At 45.1% G+C, this 27,754-nt stretch overlaps 1 long non-coding RNA gene across 2 annotated transcripts; it reads right to left on the reverse strand.

Moving 5' to 3' along the window:
- Positions 1–77: 77 nt before the first annotated feature.
- On the reverse strand, positions 78–26,287 carry LOC134485606 (uncharacterized). Of its 2 annotated transcripts, XR_015674332.1 has the most exons (4): positions 26,183–26,287; positions 22,302–22,414; positions 3,577–3,759; positions 78–402 (listed from the first exon to the last, which is right to left on the reverse strand). It is a non-coding gene; the product is annotated as an uncharacterized LOC134485606 (long non-coding RNA). The 2 variants fall into 2 exon arrangements; XR_015674331.1 differs by lacking the exons at positions 78–402; positions 3,577–3,759 and adding an exon at positions 20,716–20,899.
- Positions 26,288–27,754: the final 1,467 nt, after the last annotated feature.

Here is a 27,754-nt window from a genome sequence, read left to right on the forward strand (position 1 = left end):
ACCAGCAGCTGGGGTGTCTCCTCCCTCATGTTCTGGTATACGACACAAATCTTTTTTTCACCCATGCAAAGTATTTTTGTTAAAAAGCTTAAGCATTGTATTAACATTTACAGGCACAGACTATGGTAGGATTTTCATTCACCGTCTTGGGTGGCATTGGCATTTTGCCAGACCAAAACATTCCCAGGAATCTCACAGCCTTGCCTGCCTCTTGCACCTTTTGTAGAATGTCTGTCCACCCTCCTGTCTCTAGATGGCCTTTCACATCTTTCAGATACTTTTCTACATCTGTAGTATGCGGTGTCTGTGGTGGAATCCTTTCACAACAGTGAAAGGTCTCTGAAGGCCACATCATTCCAAGCCAAGGACCAGTTGATTGCAGTACTCAGCAGCTAAATGATACTACAAAAAAGTGTTAATAAGGTCCAATAAGACAGGGGAAGAAGCCATCCCTTACATCCTTACATTAACTGCCTCCTGCCCCTCTACCCCCAAATCAGTGCTGGGGGACTAGAGAGATGGCTGAGCACTTGTTGTTCTTGTAGAAGATGCAATCCCATTGCCCACACTAGGCAGGTCAGGTTACAGGTACAATCCCTGTAACCCAAGTTTCAGGGGACCTAAAGCCCTCTTCTGGCCTTTGTGGGCATCTGCATGCACATAGTGTGTGTGTGTGTGTGTGTGTGTGTGTGTGTGTGTGTATAAAGGACACATTAAAGGTTAAAGAGATGTGTGCATATAAAATAAAAATAAATCTTAAAGAACAACAGTGTTGGACCCAGTGGCATGGGGGAAAGGCACTGCCATGAAGCCATCATACACCACCCCACTTCCAAAGGCTGCCAGTCCACCATGCTCTGCCTGGTCCAGAGCCAAGGGGGAGCAGGAGCATGTTTCTGCATGCCAAACTTCCTATTGCTATTTGGATTGGACCCACAAGCCTGTCAGGCTCTGGGCTGTGGGGTATTCAGAGGAATGTAGGCACTTATGGGTAGCTACAAGCAGGCCCCTCCCAAGCAACAATTAAAAGATACCACCACCATCACTACCAACACCACCATCACCACCACCACCACCACCAATAACAACAACACCACCACCACCACAATCACCACCACCATCACCACCACCACCATCACCACCACCATCATTATCATCATCACCACCATCACCACAACCACCATCACCACCACCATCATCACCACCATCACTACCACCACCACCAATAACAACACTATCACCACCACCATCACCACCACCATCACCACCACCATCATCACCACCATCACTACCACCACCACCAATAACAACACTATCACCACCACCATCACCACCACCACCATCACCACCACCACCACCACCATCACCACCACCATCACCACCACCATCATCACCACCATCACTACCACTACCACCAATAACAACACTATCACTACCACCATCACTACCACCACCATCAGCTTTTCTCTCTTGGGGAGAAGCTCATGAACTTCTCCTCCCTGCTACCATTTGTAAATGTAACTTTAATATAATTTAATATAAATCTATGTAGTAAATTAATATGGTGCTTGTATTTCTTTATCCTAGCTAGTTCCCAATAACAACACAGAGAGACCAAGACTTATTTTCAAACTTCAATTCCTGGGCAGTCTATCTTATTCCCCTAATCTGACATCTCCCACCCATAATCTCAATAATACTTATATTACAGCTTTCCATTCTCCAGCTGAACTTCATGAATGCTTTACTCCCTGTCTGCAGGACTGATCTTAATCTGCCTTCTTCTCTCTTCCCTCTCCTTCTCCTTCTCCCTCTCCCTCTCTGCCCTTTTCCTAGCTAGTGGAAGTTCTGTCCTATTCTCTTCTCTGCCCAGCCATTGGGTGATCAGCATTTATTGACAAGGCAAAGAATTGTCTACACAAACTTAAGACAAGAGATTCTAGACATAAGTATTACAGTGCTGTGTCTGGGTTGAGACAAGATATGAGGACAAAGAAATCAGCATCTGAATAACACAAGGATAACCTTTACACCAATAACAAAAGCATTATACCCACAACCATTAACTGTTTGCCTATCCTTGGGAGGAGTAAGCCTATGAGCCTCTGCTGTCTCTGTGTCAGAGCACTAATGGACCCAATCTTGTGTGGGTCTGCTGCAGGTAATTATAGCTGCAGAGAGCTTAAGAGGCAATGCCTTGAGAAGAGTTTTCTACAGCACACAGCCAGCAAACATGCTCTTTACAGACCAGAGCCACTGCTGCATTTACAAGCTACATAGGTCTCTGCACAGGCAGCGTCTTTTGCTAAACAAGTCAGCTGGCCCTGCCACTGGCAGCATGAGCATCTCATGTGTCTGGGTTCTCAGGCTGCCAGCCCCACCTGTAGCTCTGGGATGGCAGCAGCACACTTGTAAATATCTATCTGAAGATGACAGGAGGGGCCTTGACCTAGCGTTTAAAGAAATGAGTTCCAAGCAGACTGCAACACGGAAACCTGACAATAAGGTTTCATGAGAGAGAATCTCATGGGCTCCGTGATTGTCTGAAGGGTGTAGACTGGGCAAGTCTGTAAAGAGGAACTGGGTAGTGGGGGGTCTAGGTTTCTAAGTGAGGATGTGGATGAGGGGAGCCTGACACAAGGGCTAGGGAGTTGGATTTGAACATGTGCTATGGCTGGGTCATGGTGGTGATGTCACGACTCTGAATACACAGAAAGCAATAGTAATAATAGTACAACCACAAACTACTGAATTCTGGAGTTCTTGTGGGTGCATTTTGTTATCTGTAGTATGTTGTCATGGAGTATCCACAATTAGGAATGGAGAGGGGCAGGGTACACCAGGTTAAATGAACCATCCTATCCCTGTTGGGTGTAATTAAGCTCACAGGTTAAGCTGAGGGGAACTGAATAGAAGCCATCCAAGGAAAAGAAGCAAGGGTAATATTTACAAAATGTATGGTTAGGGCTGGAGAGATGGCTCAGTGGTTTAGAGTACCGACTGCTCTTCCAGAGGTCCTGAGTTCAAATCCCAGCAACCACATGGTGGCTCACAACCACCTGTAATGAGATCTGATGCCCTCCTCTTCTGTGTCTGAAGACAGCTACAGTGTACTTATATAATAAATAAATCTTTAAAAAAATGTACGGTCACATCAGTACTCTACTTAAACAGCCCCTCCCTGACAATCACCACCCAACCCCCACCCTTTCCTATCTCTTAGATCCTGAGAGTGGTGGAGGGACCCAGCAGCCAGAAAGAGACTTGGCCTTAGATGATCTACACCCGACAGGCCTCTTTGGAACCCTATCATAGGGACATCTCAGCACATAGAACTGTACTTGACCACTCTGGAGCTCAGAAGTCCCCTGTAAATGTGTAGGTGTTTCCTGGCTATCATTCCCAAGACTGTGTAATAACTCTTGGAATATGTTTGCTTTGGTTAACTTCCTTTGGAATTATAGAGATACACAGGACAAGACACTTCTGAGGACTTTAGTGAGTTCCCACTGCAAAGCCAGAGCACAAATTGTCAGTCCCTCTATCACCAGCATCACCAACACATGTGAGTCTCACCTTCGAGATCTTGGAATTGGCCAGGCATAAGCAGGCTTCTCTGAGTTAAGAAACCATGAAAAGGATACTGTGTTGGGACCAAGCCTCCTGCTGACCTTCAGGCTGCTTCACCTTCTTCTTCCTCCATGTCTGTAGATGTATTCCCAGAATGACTGACCGCTAGATGAGACTATGACCCTGTGGCTAGAGAACAGCGACAGAAGTGAACGAATCATCTCCAGGTGCACCCTGGCCCTCCACTCTTTCTTCTTTCCAGCCACAACAAAAGTGATTCCTAGGGCAATACAAGCAAAGTAGCCACAGACTAGAGACATCATTCGCAGGCCAGTGTCCACGGTGGAATATCCCTACACAGGGGCACTTCACTGCATTTGATCTCAATGTTTGCAGCTTCGTCTGCAGGGATCTAGTGCATTTTCTCACTGGTATCACAAAATAGCCGAAGCAAGGTTGAAATAGCACATCTGGCTACAGCTACAGCCTATGGAAAATAGCAGAAGTGTGTTTTGGAGAAATATCATCTTTAAGCACAGGAAGCTAGAGAGCGTTAGCCCAGGAAATCCCTCCTAAGGGAGCATCCCAAAGACCTAAGGATCGCCCAAGTCTACTCTAAGGGCTAAAGCTCATCGCATGAAACTTTGGGGCCATTCTCAGTCCATCCCTTGTCTCCACTGGTACACAGATACTTCAGATGAACCTGGCCCTGTTAAAATGAACTGCCGTGTAACAAACTTGTTGCTGTAAAATTATTTAAAAAAAAAAAAAGCTGTCTTTTATCCCCCACCAGGTCTGGCACCACAGAGCCCCAAGATATCTTGTAGATATCTTCATGTCAGTCAGCAAAGCCTCTCACCCGCTTTCCCGCATCCCATATCACCTACCTGGCTTTGGAATTCAACTATATACTTTTCTCCAAGTGGCGTGTGACTGGATGTAAGCGTGTTCCATGCATCCTACGGTAGGAAAATTAAACTAGTGCCTGTGAGGTGGCTTAGCAGGTGCAGGCACTTGCTACCAAGACACACGGGAAAGCAGAGGACAGGTTGATTCGCATATGCACACTACATAAATAAGTGTTCTTTTTTTCCCCTAAAAAATTAAGTCAACAGCAGTAAAATCTGTCTCTATGTGTTTATAATTAGAGTCTGCAAAGCTGGGTGAATTGTTACGCTACAGAATGCCAGATTTTCCCTCCTGGAATAAAGGAATCAGTGTTTTAACTTCGTCCAGGGGGAAGCTGGCCTTTCAGTGGTGGATGGGAACAACTTCTCTAACAGGGGTGACAAGAGTCGAAAATGTCCCAGATGCCGGCAGCAATGTGCTTTCCACCTGAGCTAATGCTGTCCTGGGCATCTGTTGCACTCAGCGCTCTTTCTGGGTGGCGCCTGGTGAGGATGGGGTGCGCATCTTTGGCTGGATCTTCGCTGTGTGGTGGCTGGGATGTGGTCGATGCTAAAGGCAGCACACACACAGGCACTCACTGAGGCTCCTTTCTGCCTGCCTGGGCGGGCGTGCGCAGGAGCTTAGCCAGTCAAACCTTGTTTTTGCTGTGAACAAAAGCCGCACTTCCAGTTGTGGCGCCAAATTCTAGCTTGCCCTACGGAATATCTGGCAGCTCTGAGCTGGGCTGGGAAGCCAGGCTGGCTGGCTGCTCCCGCTTTTTTACTGGCCGCTCCATGAGGTGCCCCCAAAACCCGGACACGGAGCCGCTGCCAGGAAGAGCTCCAGCAGAAAAGAGAAGGGAGGAAGAATCCACAATACCACCCTTGCCATCAGCCAGCCAGAAGTTGACCTGGCAAGTGCCTCCTGACATTTTGTCACCAGCTTTGATTGCAGGGACTGATCTCTGGGCAGGGCCAGAGATGACCATTAAAGGCCTCAACTCCCTACCAGGTGCTCGGAAGACACATAAAGGTGAAAGAAATGGGCTGGCGGATGCTTTGCTGGCGTCTGTATCAGAGGCACGGATTATTTCCTGCAGGTTCTCAGAGCCAAAATGTCATTAGCGAGGACTTTTTAAACATAGAATTGTCCTTGCCCTGAGTCTCCAGCAAGGACAGCCCTCAAGATGTGCTCTGTAAAGTGAAAGAACAACATGGCGCTTGTGCATATCAGACTACCAGAGGCCGCCCTGGTGCACACAGGCACATCTAGCCGGGAGAGAAAAATTCAGTGACTTTGAGGCTGCTGGTTTTTGAGCAGGAAACAAAAGAGCTCAGAGCTTGCAGGGCAGCTGTTCAACTAAACACTGTCACTGTTCCTGCACACATGGTTGTGTGACACCTCTCCAACCAAAGTGCCCACCATACACACACACTCATTGTGAAGCACTGGTGCGAAAACCCACGCAAGCTGTCTGACAGTTAGTAAGCACACAATAAACTAATGTGGTATGTCAAAACACGGTCGAGAACTTTCTAGAAATAATAGTATGGTGAGGAGAAGCTCAGGTTGGGGAGACAGCTCGTCTACAAAGTATAGTGCTTCTCTTATTTTTTTTTTTTTCTTTTCTTTTTTTTTGGAGCTGGGGACCGAACCCAGGGCCTTGCGCTTCCTAGGTAAGCGCTCTACCACTGAGCTAAATCCCCAGCCTAGTGCTTCTCTTATAAGATGATGACATGAATTTGATTCCCAGAACACATCTTGCAATACCAGGGCTCAGAGAAAGAGACAGGTGTAACCCTGGGAGTCACTGGCCAACTTAACTCACTAGATGAGTCCTTCCAGTAAGAAATCCTGGGGAAGGGAATGTACAGTGCTTAAGAAATGACATGGGAGGTTATCCTCTGACCTACACACACACACACACACACACACACACACACACACACCTGCTTCAAGTTTCCACCTGTGCCCTGAGTTGACCCAGTCCCACAGCTCTCTATATCTAGATCCCATGGGGAGAGACCAGGACTCTCAGACAATCCTGAGAGCACAGGGGAGACTATCAATTCTGCTCACATTCCTGGTCCAAGAGGAACTCGACTTGCGCCTTCTAGACACAGGAACCTAGGAGCAGACTGGGACAGGATCCTTCTGGTTTCTGCCTGCACCCTGAGCTGACCCAGTCCCACAGTTCTCTGAACCTATATCCCCCTGAGAGAAAGCCGGTCTCCAGGAGGGCTGACACTCAGGCTTACAGGGGGGTCAAGCCACTGTCAAAGAAGCAAGACCTGCTAAGACCAGAGATAACCAGATGACAAGAGGCAAGCACAGGAACCTAAGCAAAAGAACCCCAGACTACTTGGCATCATCAGAGCTCAGTTCTCCCACAAAAACAAATACTGGATATCCCAACACACTGGAAAAGCAAGATTTGGATTTAAAATCACATCTCATGATATGATAGAGGACTTTAAGAAGGATATTTCCCTTAAAGAAATACAGGACAACACAGGAAAACAAGTAGAATCCCTTAAAGAGGAAACACAAAAATAACAAAGAATTACAGAAAAAAACAATCAAGCAGGTGAAGGAATTGGACCAAACAACTCAGGCTCTAAAGATGGAAATAAAAACATCAAAGAAATCACAAGGGAGACAACCCTGGAAATAGAAAACTAGGTTTCAGAAGTCACAGATGCAAGCATCACCAACAGAATACAAGAGATAGAAGAGAGAATCTCAGGGGCAGAAGATACCATATAAAACATTGACACAAACATCAAAGAAAATATAAAATGCAAAAAGCTCCTAACCAAAAACATCCAGGAAATCCAAGACACAATGAGAAGATCAAACCTGAGGATAACAGATATAGAAGAAAGAGAAGATTCCCAAATTAAAGGGCCAGTAAATATAATTTCGACAGATGCCCATAAACATACAAGAAGCCTACAGAACCTCAAATAAATTGGACCAGAAAAGAAATTCCTTCCACCACATAATGAACAAAACATCAAATGCACAAAACAAAGAAAGAATACTAAAAGCACTAAGAGACAAAGGTCAAATAACATATAAAGGCAGACCTATAAGAATTACACCAGACTTCTCACCAGAGGCTATGAAAGCCAGAAGATCCTGGGAAGATGTCATACAGACCCTCAGAGAACACAAATGACAGCCTAGGATACTATATCCAGCAAAATTCTCAATTAACATAGATGGAGAAACCAAGATATTCTATGGCAAAACCAAATTTATACAATATCTTTCCACAAATCCATCCCTATAAAGGATAATAAATAGAAAACTCCAACACAAAGAGGTACCTATACCCTAGAAAAAGCAAGAAAGTAATCTTCTTGCAACAAACCCAAAAGAAGAGAGCCACACAAACATAATTAACCTCTAACAACAAAAATAATAGGAAACAACAAGCACTATTCCTTAATATCTCTTAACATCAATGCATTCAATTCCCCAATAAAAAGACATAGAATAACAGACTGGATACATAAAGAGAACCCAGCATTTTACTGCATACAGGAAACACACCTCAGTGACAAAGACAAGACATTATCTCAGAGTAGAAGGCTGGAAAAAATTTTTCCAAGCAAATGGTCCCAAGAAACAAGCTGGAGTAGCCATTCTACTATTGAATAAAATCGACTTTGAACTAAAAGTTATCAAAAAAGAGGAAGGACACTTTATATTCATCAAAGGAAAAATCCACCAAGATGAACTCTCAATACTATATATCTATGCTCCAAATACAAGGGCACCTACATTAATAAAAGAAACCTTACTAAAGCTCAAAGCACACATTGTATCTCGTACAATAGTGGGAGACTTCAATACTGCACTCTCACAAATGGACAGATTATGAAAACAGAAACTTAACAGAGACATAGAGAAACCAAAAGAAGTTATGAACCAAATGGATTTAACAGATATTTATAGAACATTTTACCCTAAAACAAAGAATATATCTTCTCACCACCTCACGATACCTTCTTCAAAATTGACTATATAATCAGTCACCAAACAGGCCTCAATAAATGCAAGAAAATTGAAATAATCTCATGCATTCTATCAGATCACCACGGACTAAGGCTGGTCTTCAACAACAACAAAAACAACAGACAGCCCACATACACAATGCTCTACTCAGTGATAACTTGGTCAAGGAAAAAAAATCAAGAAAGAAATGAAAGACATGTTAAAATTTAATGAAAATGAAGGCACAACATACCAAAACTTATGTGACACAATGAAAGCAGTGCTAAGAAGAAAACTCATACAGTAGCATACACTAGCACCTCAACAGAACACCTAAAAGCTCTAGAACAAAAAGAAGCAAATAAGCCAAAGAGGAGCACATGGCAGGAAATAAACAAGCTCAGGGCTCAAATCAACCACATAGGAACAAAAAGAACTATACAAAGAATCAACAAAACCAGGAGCTGGTTCTTTGAGAAAATCAATAAGGTAGATAAACCCTTAGTCAGACTAACCAAGGGGCACAGAGAGTATATCCAAATTAAACTCAGAAAAGAAAAGAAAGAATCTGAGGAAATTCAAGAAATCATCAGATCCTACTACAAAAGCATATATTCAACAAAACAGGAAAATCTGGATGAAATGGACAATTTTCTAGACAGATATCAGATACCAAAGTTAATCAGGATCAGTTAAACCATACAAACAATCCCAAAACTTCTAAAGAAATAGAAGAAGTTAATATAAGTCTCCCAACCAAAAAAACCCAGGACCAGATGGATTTAGTGAAGAATTCTATCAGCCCTTCATAGAAGACCTCATACCAATACTGTCCAAACTATTACACAAAATAGAAACAAAAGGAGCACTACCCAATTCCTTCTATGAAGCCACAATTACTCTTATACCTAAACCACACAGAGACCCAACAAAGAAAGAGAACTTCAGACTAATTTCCCATATGAATATTGATGCAAAAACACTCAATAAAATTCTGGCAAATGAAATCTAAGAACACATCAATATGATCATCCATCATGATCAAGTAGGATTCATCCCAGAGATGCAATGTATGGAAATCCATCAACGTCATTCACTATATAAACAAACTGAATGAAAAAACCTACATAATCATCTCATTAGATGCTGAGAAAGCATTTGACAAAATTAAATACCCCTTCATGTTAAAAGTCTTGGAAAGAACAGGAATTCAAGGCCCATACCTAAACATAGTAAAAGCCATATACAGCAAACCAGTCGCTAACATTAAACTAAATGGAGAGAAACTTGAAGCAATCCCACTAAAATCAGGGACTAGACAAGGCTGCCCACTCTCTCCCTACTTATTCAATATAGCACTCAAAGTCCTATTGAGAGCAATCAGACAACAAAAGGTGGTCAACAGGATACAAATTGGAAAGGAAGAAGTCAAAACATCACTATTTGCAGATGATATGATAGTATACTTAAGTGACCCCCAAAATTCCACCAGAGAACACCTAAACCTGATAAACAACTTCAGCAAAGTGGATGGATATAAAATTAACTCAAACAAATCACTAGCCTTCCTCTACTCAAAGGATGAACAGGCTGAAAAAGAAATTAGGGAAACAACACCCTTCATAATAGTCACAAATAACATAAAATATCTTGGTGTGACTCTATCCAAGCAGGTGAAAGATCTATATAACAAGAACTTCAAATCTCTAAAGAAAGAAATTAGAGACAATCTCAGCAGATGGAAAGATCTTCCATGCTCATGGATTGGCAGGATAAATATTGTAAAGATGGCCATCTTGCTGAAAGCAATCTACAGATTCAATGCAATTCCCATCAAAATTGAAACTGAATTCTTCATAGAGTTAGAAAGAGCAATTTGCAAATTCATTTGGAATAACAAAAAACCCAGGATAATGAAAACTATCCTCAACAATAAAAGAACTTCTGGGGAAATCAGCATCCCTGACCTCAAGCAGTATTACAGAGCAATAGTGATAAATACTGTATGGTATTGGTATAGAGACAGGCAGATAGACCAGTGGAATAGAATTGAAGACCCAGAAATGAACCCACACACCTTTGGTCACTTGAGCTTTGACAAAGGAGCTAAAACTATCCAGTGGAAAAAAGATAGCATTTTCAACAAATGCTGGTTCAACTGGAGGTCAGCATGTAGAAGAATGCAAATCAATCCATTCTTATTGCCCCGTACAAAGCTCAAGTCCAAGTGGACCAAGGACCTCCACATAAAACCAGATACACTCAAACTAACAGAAGAAAAAGTGGGCACTGGGCACATGGGCACTGGGAAATTTTCCTGAACAGAAGAACAATGGTATATGCTCTAAGATCAAGAATCGACAAATGGGATCTCATAAAACTGCAAAGCTTCTGTAAGTCAAAGGACACTGTCATTCGGACAAATGGCAACCAACGGGTTGGGAAAAGATCTTTACAAATCCTACAACAGATAGAGGCCTTATATCCAAAATATACAAAGAACTCAAGAAGTTAGACTGCAGAGAATTAAATAACCCTATTAAAAATGGGGTACAGAGCTAAACAAAGAATTCTCAACTGAGGAATATCAAATGGCTGAGAAGCTCCTAAAAAATGTTCAACATCCTTAGTCATCAGGGAAATGCAAATCAAAACAACCCTGAGATTTCACCTCACACCAGTGAGAATGGCTAAGATCAAAAACTCAGGTGACAACAGATGCTGGCGAGGATGTGGAGAAAGAGGAACACTCCTCCATTGTTGGTGGGATTGCAAACTGGTACAACCATTCTGGAAATCAGTCTGGAGGATCCTCAGAAAATTGGACATTGAACTACCTGAGGACCCAGCTATACCTCTCTTGGGCATATACATAAAAGATGCCCCAACATATAACAAGGTTATATGTTCATAGCAGCCTTATTTATAATAGCCAGAAGCTGGAAAGAACCCAGATGCCCTTCAACAGAGGAACGGATACAGAAAATGGGGTACATCTACACAATGGAGTATTGCTCAGCTATCAAAAACAATGACTTCATGAAATTCATAGCAAATATATGGAAGTAGAAAATATCCCCAGTGAAGTAACCCAATCACAAAAGAACACACATGGTATGTACTCACTGATAAGTGGATATTATCCCAAAAGCTCAGAATACCCAAGATACAATCCACAGACCACATGAAGCTCAAGAACAAGGATGACCAAAGTGCAGATGCTTCAGTCCTTCTTTTTTTTTTTTTTTTTGGTTTTTTTTTTCGGAGCTGGGGACCGAACCCAGGGCCTTGCGCTTCCTAGGTAAGCGCTCTACCACTGAGCTAAATCCCCAGCCCTTCAGTCCTTCTTAGTAGGGGGAACAGAAATATTCATAGGAGGAGATATGGTGACAAAGTTTGGAGCAGATATTGAAGGAATGGCCATTCAGAGCCTGCCCCACCTGGGGATCCAGCCCGTATACATACAGCCATCAAACCCTAACAATATTGCTGATGCCAAGAGGTGCATGCTGACAGGAGCCTGATATATCTGTCTCCAGAAAGGCTCTGCCAGAGCATGACAAATACAGAGGTGGATGCTCACACCCAACCATTGAACTGAGAATGAGGTCCCCAATAGAGGAATCAGAGAAAGGACTGAAAGAGCTGAAGGGGCTTGCAACCTCATAAGAACTACAATACCAACCAATCAGAGCTCCAGGTACTAAACCACTACTCAAACATTACACATGGACAGAACCTTGGCTCCAGCTACATCTGTAGCAGAGGATGGTCTTGTTGGGCACCAATTGGAGGAGAAGCTCTTGGTTCTGCCAAGGCTGAATCCCCCAATGTAGCGGAAAGTCAGGGTGGGGAGGCTGGAAGGGGTGGGTGTTTGGGTGTGGGAACACCCTCAGAGAAGAAAGGGGCTGGTCATGGGATAGGGGGGTTATGGATGGGAAACTCAGAAAGAGGATAACATTTAATATGTAAATTTAAAAAATCCAATAAAAAGTGTTAGAGAGAGAGAGAGAGAGAGAGAGAGAGAGAGAGAGAGAGAGAGAGAGAGAGAAGCTGCAGGGCAGTTTGCCTTTCACAGGGTGAGCACTGAATCTTGGCACTGATTTTGTTTTTGCACATATCAAATACAGTCTCTGCTGGTTCCCAGTGTTTTCCTAAATCTCTCAGTGCCTTGTTCTCTTCCTATAAAACAAGCGTCATAACAGCCCCTGTCCAAAGGACCATCAAGAGCATCGGCTGTGACAACTCCTGTTGGGAAGAGGCTGGCACGTGGCAGCACTTAATAAATGTCAACAACTGTTATTATTGCGTTCAGCATCTGGTCGATGATCCTTCAAGATTTATGACTTGGTAAAAGAAGATATTTTCCTGACAATGTCGTTTTAGGCCAGGAGGAAAATTACTTTCACACAGCACTTCCCTGTTTTCTGTTCTTTTGAGAGAAAGGTAGGTCCTCTAAACTTGCGATGTCCTTCCACAGCCTTCCAGAACTCTCGCATCCGGCGGCAACAGAACCTGGCCTCTCTGTATCATTTCTCAGATGTATAAGTTCACTGTAGAACCCTAGGCACTTGTAAGAACATAGAGAGATCCTATATATTCTTTAGCTTCCAAAGGGCCATTCTGTATAACTCTGGACAGTATTGTAAACAGAACTTTGGCATTCATACACATTATTTTATTAAGACTTTTTCAGCTTAACCTGCAGAAAAGAGATGGGGTAATAATTCCATGTGGTTCTCCTGCATAGGCTAATCCATGTCATCATCACCACGGTCAAAATACAGGACAGTGATGGTCCATGGCTTTTTGCCTGGCATACTTCTGAACTCATGGGTTTTACTGACTTACAGCACATTTCCTGTAAATCATTTTTCTCTTGGGTTAAAAACTTGCTAAGAACTTGCTTGGTCCATCATAAATTCCAGTGAGCAGTAGAATAGGTCAAACCTCCAAGATATTTGCCTTCTTGACGATGGCAGTAATGTTTTCATTTGGGGGAGAACAACAGAAACCAAGGTGAGGAGAACTGGGCCTAGAATAGTGACTCCATTTTAAATGCACATACAAGCTGGTGCAGCTAGGGCACAAGCATTTGATACCAGCACTGGAGACAGAGAAAAGCAGCCTGGTCAACAGAGTGAGCTCCAGGATGGCCAAGGCTGCACAGAAACCCTGTCTCCAAAACACAAAATAAAACAAAAGTTGGTATAGAAAGAATTCTCTGATGAAATTTAACACATCCACACAGAGGTGCACATGCACGCGCACGCCTTGGAAGCAAGAAACCTTTCACAACTGTCCTCCCTTCACTCAGCTGTGATCCATTGTGCTGCCACTGGAGCCCTGGATCTCATTTCTTCTCCCTCTAAATAGCCCAGGGCAGAAGTTCAGCCTCAGTCACTGCCCAGGCTCGCGGTTGCTGGGGGAGAGCCCTGCTGAATTATCTGCGGTGAACCGCAGCCTTCAGTGAGGATGCCCTGGACATACTTCCCAAGCTGCAGAAAGCACAGTCTGACAGATTATGGGGCTGAGACGCAGGTTCTCTACAAACCTTGGCATTATCAAAGTGTGTGATATTCCAAGCATTTCCCTCATAAACACGGGGCGGGGGGCAGTAACTATGGTGCACCGCAGAATACAGGCTGCCGGAATGTTGAAGGAACCTTTGCCCTGGATGGCTTTGTAATCATTTCTCCTCGTGGTGAGGAACAGAACTAGAGCTCAGACTGCTGGTTTCCTCTGATGCCTCTGGGAAAGAGGTTACGTCAAGGCCCCAAGAAGACAGAGGCGCACAGAATAGAAGGTGCACTTGACGCAATGTTCTTAGATGGTAAAAGCGGGTTTCTGCCCGGGGGTGTCAGGGGCACCATGCAACTCGTTAGAATGGAGATTTTGCAATTCTGTGTCCTGTATCTCAGAATAAAATGTTTATACCATTAACTTGTTTTCACAGACTCCCCAGATGGTTCTGATGCACGGTGTAGTCTAAAAAATACTGGCTCTCCCAACCAAAAGATTCAAAACAAGACTACTGTGCTGGGAAAATTAATCGTCCTTATTGAGGCCATCAAGTCCTCGTTAAACTCAACAACGTTTTAGCACCAATAGATGGACATTATTCTAGGAGCTGAGGGACAAAGGAACCAGGCCACACCTCAGCAGCCAGCACCTAATACAATGCTCTAACTTCGGGATGGGGTTGGGGCATCAGGTAGGGAGTGCAGCTTTACAAATGTGCTGAGGAAAGACCTCTTTCGGGATGCCATATTTGGTCAGATGCTCGGGGGAAATTCAGGTGTCGTAATTAGGATTTAATCTCAAACCGGGGGTTTCTACCCCACCTTTGATCATTCAGTTCCCTGGCAAAAGGCATACAACTTTCATTTTTATGATAAGCTTTAATCAGCATTAGAACTGGGCAGATATCTTCACACTCTGCTATCGCAATCAATTTCCCCACCAATAACCCTGAATTATGCCTTGCTCTGTTCTACCTGGGCTGCTCTTAACTCCACTTGGCCAGCCCCCATGGCCATGTTTTTAAAACTCACCTATCCCATGGCAGCTTCCTCCTCTCTCCTTTCTCTCCCCACCATGGTCTCTCAGACCCAGGAACCCAAGAACTCCGCCTATCTTTCTTCTGTCTAGATATTCGCTGTAGGCATCTTTTTCCAGCAACCAGGGATAACGTGGGAGGCAAGGTTACATAGCATCACGTGGGTATTTGCAGACTCTCTCATCCGTGGGGGCAACCAAGTCTTGGGGGCCACAATTTACCATTACAATAGAAGCAAAAGACCAAACCTCAACACTCAGGAGCTAATAAGACACATGAGATCCAGGGGCAGGCTTTCAGGCTGAGGGCACCAGCAGGTGACAGACTAAGTTGATATAAGTCACAGGTTGGTATGATCCTGGGAGACTGGGGTATGCACATGCAGGAAGAAAGGAGGGCAGCCAGAAGGGGGATGAGGAGCAATCAGGGGCCTCTAGGCTGGGAGGAAGTTTCTATTTTCCATGAGTGTGATAGGAAGCCTGGCTTGCTTTGTCCCAGGTGTGCCATACAGTACGGCTGCGGTGTAGACATTTCCCTGTGAAGGCAGAAGGTTCGGCAAGGAGACCAGTAAGAGGCTTGCCTGGCATCCTGGTGTCCACAGAGAGGGAACAGGAAGTGGGCGCTTAGTTCGATTTAAATGGCTTTTGAACAGGCTGGAGATGCAGCTCAGTTGGGAGAGTGCTTGCCCAGAAAGCATGAAACTCCCAGCTCTATCTCTAACACCACGTAAAGAAGGCATGGTGGTATACATCTGTAATTCTAGCACTTGGGAAGTGGAGGCAGGAGGAGCGGAGAAGTTAAGGTCACTTTGCTACATGGTGAGGTTTCAGGCCAGTCTGTGACACAAGAAATACTGTCTCAAAAGAAATAAAAAGTTGTTTTTTTTTTTTGTTGTTGTTGTTGTTTGTTTTTAAAAAGTAAATCCAGGCTGGAGAGATGCCTCAGAGGTTAAAAGCACTGACTGCTCTTCCAGAGATCCTGAGTTCAATTCCCAGCAGCCACATGGTGGCTCACACCCATCTGTAATGGGATCTGATGCTCTCTTCTGGTGTGTCTGAAGACAGCTACAGTGTACTTATATATAATAAATAAATAAATCTTAAAAAAAATAAAAAGGTAAATCCAGGTGTGGGAGAAAAACAGAAAGGTAGAAGCAGTCATTAAGTGTCTCTCCTCTGCTACTGAGTTGCGCTGTGATGTGTTAAAAGTCACGAAAACTGGGGAACAAACTTGAAGAAACCAATGCTTATCTTGATATTAAGTTGAGGTGCCCATCAACTCTGCAGGGGTGGAGTGGCGTATTCTTGAGTCCACAGCAGACCGAATTGAACTGTATTACCTTACAGAATGTTTAACTGTGTGGTGAACTAATCACTAAAGAAGCTGTAGGGGCTGGGGATTTAGCTCAGTGGTAGAGCGCTTACCTAGGAAGCGCAAGGTCCTGGGTTCGGTCCCCAGATCCGAAAAAAAAAAAAAAAAAAAAAAAGAAGCTGTAGACGAGTGTTTATGAGTGGTCATTTATGGGACCATTTAAGTTTGCTTCTTCTCCCCTGTCACGCTGCCTGAGTCTGTTGCTCATCTTTGCACATGGGTCTCTTCTCTCAGGTCTCTCCCATCATTAGAATTCCTTCTCCAGTCTCTCAAGCTTCAGCACAATGCTCCTGTTTGTAGCCCTTCCTAGATCAGCGTGTGTCGCCTCTGGATGCTTTCTCTCGATCACAGGAAATTCATTTACCCCTGTGAAGTCTACGCCTAAATTCTTCACCATTTTGGTTTTTGCGACGGATTCTATTTTTTAAATTGTGTGTATGTGTGTCAGGAAGTGGGTATGTACTCACAAGAAATGGTGCCTTTAGAAGCTGGAGAGGGCATCAGATCCCCTGGAGCTGGAGTTACAGACTGTTAGTGAATTGTTCGATGTGGATATCTGAACGTAGAGCTTCTGGGGGAGCAGGATGTTGTCTTAACCACTGAGCTGTCTCTCCCAGTCTGCATGCTGCTTTGAAAGGTCACATACACAGTCTTATTTCCAGTAACATCCAGCTCTGGCTTCTGGATTGAGAGAGAGTGTGTCAATGGGCTGGTGTCTCAGGAGCACTGATCTGTGCCTGATATCCTCTCCCAGGACCGATGATTCCTTGTGAAGTGCAGTGATGTCATAGCCCCCGCCACCACTGTGTGACTCTTCTATGACAGCAGCTGAGCTTCAGTCCCACACAACACAATGATCTCCCCAGAGTGCCTTAGTTACTGTGAAGAGACACCATGACCAAGACAATGTATAAAAGAAAGCATTTAATAGAGGGCTTCCTTACGGTTTCAAAGGGTTAGTCCATGGTGATCATGGAAGGAGGAATGGCAGCAGACAGACTTGAGACTGGAGCAGTAGCTGAGAGATCACATCCTGATCTACAGGCTGGAGGTGGGGAGGCTGGGCCTGGCTTGGGCTTTTGAAACTTCAAAGCTCCACCTCCAGTGGCACACCTTCTCCAACAAGGCCACTCCTCCACATCCTTCCTAAACAGTCCACCAACTTGGAACCAAACATTCAAATATATGAACCTATTGGGCCATCCTCAATTCAAGCAATCACACTGAAGGTTTGAGTTCATCTTCAGATTGGAAACACCAGAAAGAACTGGTATTTTAACTAGCTAGTTCCTGGTTTCCACCACTGGGGTAGACTTCCCAAGCTCTTCCTGGCACCCCACACCTTTGCTCTCAAAGCTACTTCCCCCTGCCACATACGGAATTATGTCTCATTTTGTGCTAGATCTCCAGGACTCCATCAGACAAGCATTCCTTGACTCCCTTTGGCTGTCGAACTTCTACTTCTGTGATAAATATCTTGGGAAAAAAGGAAGGAACTGGGAGATGCTCCTGCTGTTACGGTGCACTCTGTCAGGGGTGAGAACTTGTGTTTGGATCTGTGGCACCCTCATGGACTCTAGGCGCTAGAGGGGCCAGAGGAGGCAAGTGGCTCTCACAGCCAATCGCTGAGTACCTGCTTCGGTGAAAGACCTTGTCCTAAAAGCTGAGGAGGAGCATGATCAAGAAGCTATCTTGACATGTACAGCAACCCATACAGACACATCCACAAACCGCATAGATATACATGTTCGCAAAATAAGAGAAACAAACCTTACCTGTCAGTTTTGAAGCTTGCAGTCTATGGCGGGCTGACTGCACTGCAATAGACTGTGGTAAGGCGGAACACCATGGGAGAGGGGTGTGGTGCAGCAGAGTTGCTTACCTCTAGGCAGCCACAGAGGAGGAGAGGGCACTAGAGAGGAAGAGGGTGAGGGAAAGAAAGAAGGAGAAAGAGGAAGAGGAAGGGGGAGCACCGTGGGAAGACTATATACCTTTTAAAGTCATTCTTTTTTTTTTTTTTTTCGGAGCTGGGGACTGAACCCAGGGCCTTGCGCTTGCTAGGCAAGCGCTCTACCACTGAGCTGAGTCCCCAACCCCCTTAAAGTCATTCTTATGCCCATGAATCCATCATTGGATTAATCCATTGATTAGGCAGTACCCTCAGGATCTAACCGATTGCCCCAAAGTCTTACTCATATATAGCACATTGGAGACTGTGACGATAATATGGGTTGTCAGTTTGACTGGATCTGGAGTCACCTCCAGACATGTCTCTGAGGGATGTCAGAAGACCCGCTTTAAATGTGGTAGCACCGTTTCATGAGATGGGGTCTGGACTTAATAACAAGGAGAGCGGATTCCCAGCATTCCACTGTCTGTCTCTGAATGTGTCTCTCGGGTTCTGCCTCTGTCTCTCCTTCCTAACTTGGGACACAGTGCGACCAGCAGCTGCCTTGATTTCCTGGGGCCATGATACCTTCTTTGCCGTGATATACTGAACCATCAAATCACCAAACTGTGATAAGCCCTCCCTTCCCTTAGCTGCCCTTTGTCAGGGTTTTTGGTGATAGCAACAGAAACGAAGTATCTAAAACAGGGAACTGGACCTGCAACGTGAGCCTTTTGGGGAAACATTTTATATCTAAACCACAATATTTGCCAGCTGCCTCCTTTTTTCTCCTTGATCAAGGTCATGTGTGTTGGAGTCTTGTGAAAGTGTTTATCATCCATGTCTTCTGTTGGACTGGGGGAGTCTGCGCATGCTTCAGGCATCATCGGTAGGCATTCTGGGTTAACACTACAGTAAGTTCAGAGCCAACTCTGCAGGGAGGGTGTGTGATGCATACCAGAGTCCGTGGACACTCGATCTTTGCCAAAGGACATACTCTAAGTCTTTGTGCATTTTTAAACATTTTTTTATATGCAGTCTATCTATTGGTCCTAATGTAAAATTTAAAGAGTAAGAGGTATACATAAGTAAGTAGTCTCAACTGAAGTATGGGTCCCACCATTATTAACCCATGGCTCCTGAGCTCTAATCTGTCCTACAGAGTTGTCTGAGAAGTTGTCAGAATTGTGTTTTGTTGGGGGAATGAAAGCATCAGAAGGTGGCTCTTATACAAATGACCTATAAAGGGTCCTGATGCTCTGTCTGAGGTTTCAGTCTCTACCCCTGTGTCAGCTTTCCAACCTACTCTCAGTGTTCATAGCGTCTTGTTTCTTCTTCAACAAACTGCCTCCATTCTTCCTACTGTTCATAGGTCCCTGGACCAATTCTTTGTTCTGGGTCACGAGAATCTGGAAATCTCAGTGAGTGCCCACCAGACTCTGACTCATATCTATAACTCTTGGAGATGAGCTCCCCCTTGGGCTGACCCAGGCTCCCAGCCCTTTTCTTCTCCCTAACCCCTTGAGACTCCACTATCTCAATAGTCTGATAGCCAAAGTCTGATAGCACAAGTATCTTTAGAATATCTTTATTCACTCCCTGGCCCTCTGCACAAGCTGGAAGCTCTTCCCTTGGAGGAGACAAACAACATGTTCTCTCTGGGCTCTGGACCGTGAACTACCACCTCCTCCTCTGTGAGGCCCTTCACTTTCCTTATTACTAATCCCTGTTTCTTCTATCTTTTTTTTTTCAAAGATTTATTCATTTATTATATATAAGTACACTGTAGATGTCTTCAGATACACCAGAAGAGGGCATCAGATCTCTTTACAGATGGTTGTGAGCCACCATGTGGTTGCTGGGAATTGAACTCAGGACCTCTGGAAGAGTAGTTGGGTGCTCTTAACCACTGAGCCATCTCTGCAGCCCTTCTTCTATCTTTTAATAATACCCAGTTTCCCCTTCTTCGAAACTCTATCTTTGTCCTGCTGCTTCGTTCCTTCCTTCAACCACCACACTTTGGGAGAACAAAAATAAGAGCCTAGAATGTGTGTTTACTGCGATCCACGGTCACCTGGTTCCGGTGCCCACCTAGCCTTTCCCGCCATCACTGCCACCTTGCCAACTTCAATGGCAAGCTTCAGCTCTCAACTATAGTTTCCTTTAAACTTTGTTTAGTTCATTTATGTTGCGTGTGCACATGTGTACCTATGCCCACTGGCCATGCATGTGGATGGAGGTCAGAGGAAAACTTGTAGGAGTTGCTTCTCTCCTTACTCCTTGTAGGTCCCAGGGATTGAACTCAGGTTGTCAGACTTGGTGGCAAGTGCCTCTCCCCGCTGAACCACCTAAGGCCCCTACAATCTTAACAATACCATCCCTCATTGCATGTTCATGATTTCTACGTCAGATAATAAACATGTAGCACAAAACCATGTTTAAAGATATAAGGAATTTAATCTCCATGGGGAATAGCAGAACAGAGAAAAGATCAGCTCAGAAGTTTGCAAGGACAGGAAGCTGCTTGTCTCCTCGGAAGGATAAAAGAAGTGGTGGGGCTGCCATAGCCAATGGCTCTCCAACCTGTGGGAATGAGGCCCTGGTCTAGGTGGGGCTGAAGTCTGAAAGGAGACAAAGTGTGGGTGGGTACCCTAAACTCAAAGTCGAGGAAACATTCCCTGCTACTTGCATCCTCCCATCCTCACAGCCATAGGAGGAGGAGACAGGGAAAAGCAACCTCCATGGCTGGATGACCTACAAGCGGTCTCATGCAATGAGTCAGGGACCACACTGGCCTCTGGGACTGAACCCGGGGGTCTCCTGCATGCTAGGTAAGCCCTCTGCCACTCAGCTACCCCCAGATTTCACATTTAAACACTGGAACTACTGCAGGCCTCAACCTGGATACTCAGGATCTGGAGCTAACTCTTGACATCTCCCTCTGAGCCTGCTGCTCCCTCTTTAATGGCTGCTTAACAGTCTGACGAGCTCAAGTCAGACAACTGTCCTTGGTTCACTTTTTCTTGTGTTGATGATCAGGTTTATTGCCAAGGAATGCAGCAAGAGTCGTCTGGACTCTAGGGCAGCTTCAGTTTAAGCTCTCCCCATTCCCACCTAGGGCAAGGCTGCTCTCCCGGATCTTTGGCCACGTCTAACTTGCATACAGCTGTCAGAGGACAGCAGGCCATACCTGCTCAAAATTCTAGAGTCCCTTCAACAAAATTCAAAAGCTTCCTAGGACAAGTGGCTTCTGAATCCCGGTGCCTGCTGAGTGACAAGAAGCAGCAACTGTCACTAGGGAGAAGTTGGAGCTGGCTACTAGAGCTATGGGAATAGCAGGGCTCTTATGCAGAAGCTAGGGTGGGGGTGGGGACAAGCAACTACACCATAGATTTCAGATGGAGAAAATCATTTGTAAGTAACTTTGCACCCCCAGTGAAATGTGGAGACCACTAAGGCTTCTCTTCTACCCTTACACATACGGACCAGCAAAACATCCATCTAAGTTGACTTAAGGACCAATCTATACTGTAGGAAGAACTGTGAGCAATGAGGAATCCTTACACTTGTCACAAGGTCCCCTTTCAGTCTTGCTTTTTCCCTTCTTCATATATACAGGTATAACAAGACCATTTACAGCTTTCGAGAAACCCTGGGAGCATTTGTACCCATATGTGAACATGCTTCATTCTATTTCTCGGCTTTGAGGGCTCTCATAAGAGATTACTAGAATTAATTTATCACCTCAACCCCAGCCCAGCATAGCTTGAGAGTAAAGTATCAGAGGAACTAAGATGGTGTAGAAAAACTACCATTGGGGGCAAGAAGCAAAGACTGAGAGTTTCTGATATCATAACCATTCTCAAAACAGAAAATAGCCAGAACTGGGGCCTGGTGCCGGTGATAAATGGGAATTGTTAAATGTAGGCCAAATATTAAACCAAACCAAAACAAAACCTAAACAAACAATAATCCCCCCCCAAAACAAACAAACAAAACCCTCAAAAACCAAAATCAACCAACCAAACGTAGGCGTGGAAACCATTGATGGATGTTCAGACTGAGTGTTGCAGTAGACTATCCCAGGGGTCATTTCTCTCCTTAAGTAGCCCAGTTGGATTCATCCACAAATGGATCTGGAAAGTAAAAAGACAGTGGGGAAGTCTGTGCTTGCATGGAGGTCCCAGCCCCATTGTAGCTCTCTGGCTTAATGAAAATGAAATAAAATGTAAATTCAGTTGATTAGTCATAGTGGCCACAGTTCAAGTGCTCTGTAACACCATGTGGCTGATGGCTGGACACTGGAATAGTGGGCCTGGTACAGGCTAATTCCATCACTGCAGAAAGAGCTAGCAGGTGAGCCATCTCTCTAATGTCTTTAAATATATCAAAGGAGCTGCTTTGGAAATGACATCATTAATGGAAAAAGAGGCCATGAATTTGAAAGCATTGCTTACTAGAGATATTATGATAATGATTATTGTCGGCGCCAGCACCGACACGGCACCGAGAATCGGGCGAAAGCCTCGGGGTGAAAGAAACACACACACACACACACACACACACACACACACACACACACACACACAGGTTATCGTGTCAAGCCAGGAGAGGAAGAGAGGGAGGGAGGGAGGGAGGGAGGGGGAGAGAGAGAGAGAGAGAGAGAGGAAGGAAGAGTGAGAGTGAGGAAGAAGAGTGAGAGACTCCTGTAGCTTTATTCACCACTTATATACCCAAGTCTCCAGGTAGAAAATAACTGGGAAGCACAGTGGGAAACCCTGGCTCAAGTAACAAAAGACTGACTATGAGACCTGAATTAATGAGGGAGAAATCCGAGAAGACCAGCCTAAATCTCAAGGATAAAGGCTGAGGAAGTAAAAGGCAGAAGTAAATTGACCACCACCCAGGTGTGGTCCAGGTGTGTCGGTTCGACATGCTTCAGCCGGGCTCAGCAGAGGTCATGCAGTGGAGACACTGCATGTGTGTTTACTACTTGGTCTTTTCTTCCTGTGCTGTAAATACATGGGACAGGCCTCTGTCCAACAATCCCATGACTTCTAAACTGTGGCCATGCAGTTACAAAGCGACCAGGCCCAAATCCAATATGGCTCACTACAGATTATTGGGTTCTTTTTTGAGATTTATCTTTATGTGTATGGATATTTTGCCTGCACACGTCTGGGTACCTTGTACATGCTAACACAAAAACATGGATCCCTTTGAACTAGAGTTACAGACAGTTCATGTGGGTTGTGGAAATCAAGTCTGGAAGAACAGTCAATGCTTTTAACCACTCTCCATCTCTCCAGCCCTATGCTTATCGTTATGTAAGTATAAAAATACTTAGAATGGAGGATTATCTGCTAAAATATAGACAGGCAGGCATGTAACCATGTGTGAATAAGAATGCATCTGGAAAGTGTAATCTGAACATGCTTCCTGAGTGCCAGGTGCACAGGGCACACTTGTGGTGATAGTGACCAGAGGTTGGAGCCTGGAGCATGGTGGCCACAAGGCCAGCCAGGACCACATGGGAAGACCCTGCTGTCCTCACGTAACTGCTCTCTAGGGTATCCTGTTACTTTCTTATCACTGCGACAAAATGCCTGACAAACACAGCTCAAGGGGCAAGGGTTTGCTTTGGCTCACAGTCTCTTTACCTGAATTATTTATACTATTCTTTTCATTTTACTTTTGAAAATGTAACTACACCATTTCTCCCTTCCCTTCCCTCCACATATCCACATACCCCTCCCTGATCTCTTTCAAGTTCATGGGCTCTGTCTTCATTGATGATGCCATTATTTGTTACATGGATGTCCTAACTATAACTCCATCAGTCTGTATAATGGTACTTGGATGTATGAATGCAGGGCTGACCACTTGGTACTGGAGAACCAACTGACACGCTGTCCCCTGGGACAGACTATTTCTCCCGCTGTTGGTTGCCTTCCTCCTCTGCGTAACACCTTATTGCTACTTCTTAGTGAGGTGGCTTTCGGGTCAGTTCTGGAGGCTGGAAGGAGACAAGAGTCAGGGGTGTCTTCAGCAACAGTTGTCTGCCTCCCCCCTCTGGCGGTGGGTGTTGGGAGAGGGCCACTGAGGACACTAGCAATAGCCTGCATGTTGTGGGAGTCTCTGTACAACCTTGACCAGTGACTCAAGGAGTCTCGTGCCTAATACTGTTGAAGCTTTTCTTGGGTGCTCTTGGGCTCTTGGACTGAGTGCTGTCAGTCCAGGTTTTGAAGGTGTAGTCCATTGTGGTGGAGAAATCAAGGCAGCAGGAGCACGAGGCAACTGCTCGCTGAAGTCCATCCAGTGAGCAGCGGGAAGGTTGAAGGCTGCTGCCCAGCTCCCACCCTTTATATGCAGTCTGAGAGCCACTCCAGCCCACAGCACAGTGCTGCGTACCATGGTGCTGCCCACCTTTGGGGAGGGGCTTCCCTCCTCACTTAAACCTTTCTTGAAAGTTCTCCCAGACACACCCACAGGTGTTTCCATAGTGATTATAAACCTATCAAGCTGACAAGATTCACCCATCACATCCTTGTATAAGGAAATTAAAATATTAGATCAGCACGATCAGAACATAAACCTTACCTATGGGGAAAAAACTGAAAGGAAACAGGAGTTAAAAGAAAAGGGCTAAGGAAAAGCTCATACACCACTACAGACATGGGGGGATAAGGGTAGGAATTTGTGGAGACAATCAGTAAAGGAAGGGGAAGGAAGGCTGGAAGGTAAACCTAAAGTCTGTGGGAAAACCTTGGCAACTTAAAGACAGGTAGTAAAGCTAAGGAAAGGGCAAAAAAATGTGAGCACTGAGCTGAGCATCCTCGCCTGGGGAGCAAAACCTCTCTACCCACTCGCAGAGATCAGACAGACCTGCAGACGAAGAAAGGAAAATTCTCCAGGGCGCCAAGGAACCGAGTGAAACAAAATGCGTTTGATAGGACACTGACCACAGCAGACTGGAGGGAAAGTACCTTCAAAGACAGGGCCGTGTAGGCTAGCGTGAACACGTGTCACACACACACACACACACACACACACACACACACACACTCTCTCTCTCTCTCTCTCTCTCTCTCTCTCTCTCTCTCACATTCGATATCAGGCCTTGAGTCCAGACAGTCCTGTCAGGAATCCATATTGGATAACACACTGAGCAAATGTGTACACTCCCCACTCATTCCGTTCTGGCAGGGACCACAGGGAGAATCTCTAAGCAGTGTGCTGCTTCCTCTATGCAGGTTGGCAGGGCTGTGTTTCTACCACAAGGCAGGGTGGGAGCACATTCAGCCCAACAGTGTGCCCTGTAGTACAAACTCCGCTGTACAGATCTTTGCAGTAAATGCATTGACTGTGCATGGGTCTTTCCCCTGCAGCGAGCAGCGTTTGTGGATGGGCTGGAGTTACAGTTAGTGAGCCACCGTGCAGGTTAGTTCAACCGGGAGTGGAACCCAGGACCTCTGGAAGAGAAGTCAATGCTCTTAACGGCAGAGAGGTCTTGCAAGGCCCTTCTGCTAAAACATCTGACTGTTTTGCTCTGACTCCCCATCAGGTTTTAAATGGTTTCTCAGAGATTCTGAAAATGTATGTGTACTCTTTCTGACGATATTTTCATGACTTTCTTTGTCATGGTATCTTTAGAAGTCATCTACAAGTTACACATCCTCTGTGAGAAAAAAGCTCTACCTTTATAAAGTTAGGTAGCATGAAAAGAGGAGTGACTAGAAGTGAAAACCGACCTGGCAAAGCAGTTGTGCTGCTGTTGGCTTTGGGAAGAGACGTGACCTTTGTCCTAATTGTATGTTTCACATTAAAGACAGAACCATAATGTTCGCAAGACCTAGCGGCTTCAGCTGCTCTTCTTTTGCCCAGTAATCAGTACTCTCCTTTACCTGGTTTGGTGAAGCTCACCTCCTACTGCATTCCACACATGGCCACAGGTGTGGCCTCTGAGGAAGACGGGACCCCTACGGAGCAGCAGGACTTCTCTGAGTACTCCAGAAGTCTGAAACTCATCACAAACCCCCTCATCACAAGACTAAGGGTGTGGTCCCAGGGGCGGGTGGACCCTGCTCCAGAGGAGCGGACAAAGAGACAATGACATGTGCAATCTGAGAGAGGCAACCACAGTGTCTTAGTTATTTTGTGGATTTGATTCAAGAAAGGGTTATCAGGGAGGAAGGGAGGAAGCTCCTCTATCAGATGGCTTGTAAACAAGTCTGTAGGTCCTTTTCTTGATAAAGACTTGATGTGGGAGGGCCAGGCCTGCTTCGGGTGGTACCGCCCCTTGGGACTGGGCAAGCCATAAGAAGCAAGCCACTGTAGTGAGTCTTCTTCTTGGTCCCTGCCTCCAGATCCTTCAGTTCCTGACCTGACTCCCCTTCATGATGGATGAGAACTTACGGTGAAATAAATGAGTTCCTTTCCAAGTGGCTTGAGGCCCTTGTGTTTCTCACAGCAAAGGGGAACAGACAGAAATGCAGGCCACACACCAGCTCCCCTCCGCTTCAGGCTCTGCCAGGCCCAGCCCACCCCGTGACTGAGTTCCCTGAAGTGGTCTATCTTCTCTCCGGCTTGCCTACGCCATGGGTAGCATTCCAGTCGCTGCACTGGAAAGACGATGAAAACACTGACAGGAAGAGGACAATGGATGCCTCAGGACTGTGGAAATCACTAGTAGGATCTGCCTGTCTTAGACTCTGCAGGAAAGGAAGGAATACAAACGTATGATAAAATATACCAGCAACTCTGTTTCAGTCCACCAGGCATCTCAACATTGAGCAATCGGGTGAAATAAGACCCTAGCAGGCAAACCATCATTTCCTAAAATCTGTGTTCCCAACCAAATGCTAGCCAAATGCGGAGGGCCACGAAATGGAAAGCCATGTTCCTAGACACGGAGGTAAACAGTTGAAGTTGGAAAACACACAGTCTCAAGGAAATTTATGAATGAACATTTGTGGGCACACACTGGGTTTTATGTGTGAGGGCTAATAGTGGGCAACTACCTCATCTGAACATGTGGATACTATCTACTATGGAAGTAGGGAACACATTTCAGCCACCTTAAGTTGTGAGCTCCTCAGAGAAGAAGCCTTAAGAGTGTCACATGCAGAATTCAAGTTAGGCTTTTAGAACCCTGGTCAGGTAATCTTTGTACTGCCATCCAAATGAGGAGGTGACCACAAAGCTGCAAATCACACACACACACACACACACACACACTATACACACTCACACTACACTGTACACACTCACACCACACACAAACTACACATACACCACACACACTCACACCACACACACACAATACACACTCACACCACACACACTCACAAACTACACACACCACACACACACACTATACACACTCACACTACACTGTACACACTCACACACACACACACACTACACACTCACACCACACATACTCACAAACTACGCACACCACACACCACACACAC

This window comes from Rattus norvegicus, chromosome 2 (assembly GCF_021556685.1).
Source record: "Rattus norvegicus strain SHRSP/BbbUtx chromosome 2, alternate assembly SHRSP_T2T, whole genome shotgun sequence".
Taxonomy (NCBI): Eukaryota; Metazoa; Chordata; class Mammalia; order Rodentia; family Muridae; genus Rattus; species Rattus norvegicus.